This window comes from Etheostoma spectabile, unplaced genomic scaffold (genome assembly GCF_008692095.1).
Source record: "Etheostoma spectabile isolate EspeVRDwgs_2016 unplaced genomic scaffold, UIUC_Espe_1.0 scaffold58, whole genome shotgun sequence".
In the NCBI taxonomy this organism is placed as follows: Eukaryota; Metazoa; Chordata; class Actinopteri; order Perciformes; family Percidae; genus Etheostoma; species Etheostoma spectabile.
Genome location: NW_022605629.1, coordinates 319,455 through 322,043, shown reverse-complemented (window position 1 = coordinate 322,043; position 2,589 = coordinate 319,455). Strand labels below are relative to the sequence as shown.

The window sequence follows — 2,589 nt, the reverse complement described above, 5'->3', positions numbered from 1 at the left end:
TGTGTGTGTGTGTGTGTGTGTGTGTGTGTGTGTCTGTCTGTGTGTGTGTGTGATGGACCTGCAGACAGAATGATGGACGGACTCAACATACCTCAGACATGTGTAGGGTTGGCCATCGTTTGGATTTTAACGATTCTGATTCCAACTCCAATTTTTCCTTTCGATTCTAGTTTTTATTGATTGAAACGGGTCACATGCTTATTTCACAAATAAGAGGAAGGTTGTATTTTGATGCATTGGTGGGTTGCAGTTTTCCAGAGCTTTTTCAACGTAAAAAATAAAGCCAGACTAGAGCTGCGCTTACTGTGCTCCAAGGCTGCAACACAAGTTAAATGTGAAATACGGAACTGATGATCGGATTTGAAACCAAATCCTCCAAACAATTCCAATATTGAAGCAATTCCACTGCAATCGTAAGTTTTTTAAACGATTCCAAGTACGAATCGGTTCTCGATGCCCAATCCTAAACACGTGTGAACACATTTTGACTAAAACTTAGTAAACTTTAACCAAAAAAAAAGTCAAATTCTTTTGAAGGGACAGCAGGTTGGCAGAGTGGAGAACACTGACCATCTTCAACCAGACGACCCGAGCAGATGCCCACAGGTTTTAAACTATATATACTGACTCCTGCCTTCTAACAGGTGATTTAGAGTCCCTTCGTTTAAACACAACAGGCTCAGGAAGTCTTTTATACATCAGTCTATCCTGTTGCTAAACCAAAATCAGTGTGCTGCCAATTAAGTGCTCTAAGTGATGATGATGGGCTTTTTTATTGAAAGGGGTTTTGTGCCATCATCAAAACGCAAAAGATAAAGTTCGAAGTATTCTCAAACAAAACGAGACTATCTCTCCCCTCCCACCTCCCACCTCCTCATCCCCTCCCTTGTTTTTTACAGTGTGTTCAGGGGACAGGCAGCTATCAGATAGTGAGGAGATGTTTTTTACAGTGTGTTCTGGGGACAGGCAGCTAGCAGATAGTGAGGAGATATTTTTTACAGTGTGTTCTGGGGACAGGCAGCTAGCAGATAGTGAGGAGATATTTTTTACAGTGTGTTCTGGGGACAGGCAGCTAGCAGATAGTGAGGAGATGTTTGCTGTATGTAACAAATGTTGTGGCCTAAACACGCGTGACATTGCTTAGAGCACCTTTAAGGTCTGGATCCGAGGATATCATCAAACATGTTTCTTTGTCTCGCCTGCTGATATTTTTTTCATCCTTTGTACTATATGTGTTGTTCTCTAACTCTGTGTACTTCTTTTTTAAGTGGATCTGCTCGGGATTGCAATATGAATATCAGTGTAATCTGACAATAAAGTTGTATGTTATGGTATCTGCTCAGCTCAAGTGTCCTTCAGCAGGCTCCTAAGCCCTATCAGCTCCGTGGGCACTACACTATGCTGCAGCCGACCCTGACCTCCAATCCTCCTGGAGTGTGACCACAGCAAACGTCCCAAAGGATACCATAAGGTTATCACCACTCATCCAGACTCAATCCAGTCCCAATGATAACATATAATCATGATGTGTATTTCCCTCTCAAAACCACACAGCATTTTACTATCTACTACTACATTGTTTATGATAACTCTTCAAAATGCAGATTTATGTCAGATTTACACTCACAACAGTCTAGGCAGGTTGAACTGTCGCTACGTCTCTAAAAGTCACGGAAGCTTTTACTCACCCGGAGAGGATTGAAAATGCTTGCTTTTGTTTTTTTTCTGGAGTGTCGGGCGGAGATGTTTCCACTGTGTGTACTCAGTGGTCCCCTGTTGCAGGGGGGGAGGCTTATATACCCTCCCAGTGGCCTGCCAGGACAGGCCCAAGAATAACAGGCCTAAAAATACTACAAAGCAGTTAAGACCAGCCAATAGAGTAAGCCCCAACTGAGGAGTGTGACGTCTTTGTGTGTGCATGTGTTTGTGTGTGTGTGTGTGTGTGTGTGTGTGTGTGTGTGTGGCTTACAGATGTATGTTGTGATGTGCTTGTGTGTGCGCATTGGGCTAATCAACGCACTGCAGCATATCTGAGCACAGCGTGAATTTGTGAGTGTGAGTGTGAGTGTGAATGTGTGTGCATCAGGTTATGTATGTCGGCATGTGTGAGTATGGACTGTGAACGTGTGCTTTTGTACGGCTGTGATAGGCAAGTTGGAAGGTTGCCCCGTGAGCACATGTTGGGTGCAATGAAAGGGTTTGGATTCGACAAACAGTTGGCCCTTTTAAGAAAGGGAGGGAAGGGTTTATGAAGGGTCCTGGTATACAAAAAGCCCCACACCAACATCAAACACACACACTCAGTCACCCTTGTTTCTGCTTCGCACAAATTCACAATGCACTCCATCTCAGTTGCATTTTGCAGTATATATCATGTATTGAAAAATATACTTCAATATAGGCCTATGTCGATCACTTTTATTAGATTAGACATTTAGACATATAGAGATAAGACATGTAGGGATAATAGAAATTTAATTCAGGTTTAATGGAACAGGTCAGTGTTACGTGCAAAATGTCTCAAAAACACATACAGGCAGAAAACTACACTATGAAACTAAAAAGAATGAACCAAAAACGGTACATTTG

General features: G+C 42.5%; 1 protein-coding gene across 2 annotated transcripts in view; it reads right to left on the bottom strand.

Moving 5' to 3' along the window:
• ky (kyphoscoliosis peptidase) overlaps positions 1 to 1,800 on the bottom strand; it is a 12,285-nt gene extending 10,485 nt beyond the window's left edge. Inside the window, exon 1 of one of the 2 annotated variants that reach the window (XM_032511956.1) lies at positions 1,689 to 1,800. The gene's annotated coding sequence lies outside the window, so the exon portion shown is untranslated. The remainder of the gene's footprint in view (positions 1 to 1,688) is intronic. The other variant, XM_032511957.1, reaches the window with a different exon arrangement.
• Between the last annotated feature and the right edge of the window lie 789 nt (positions 1,801 to 2,589).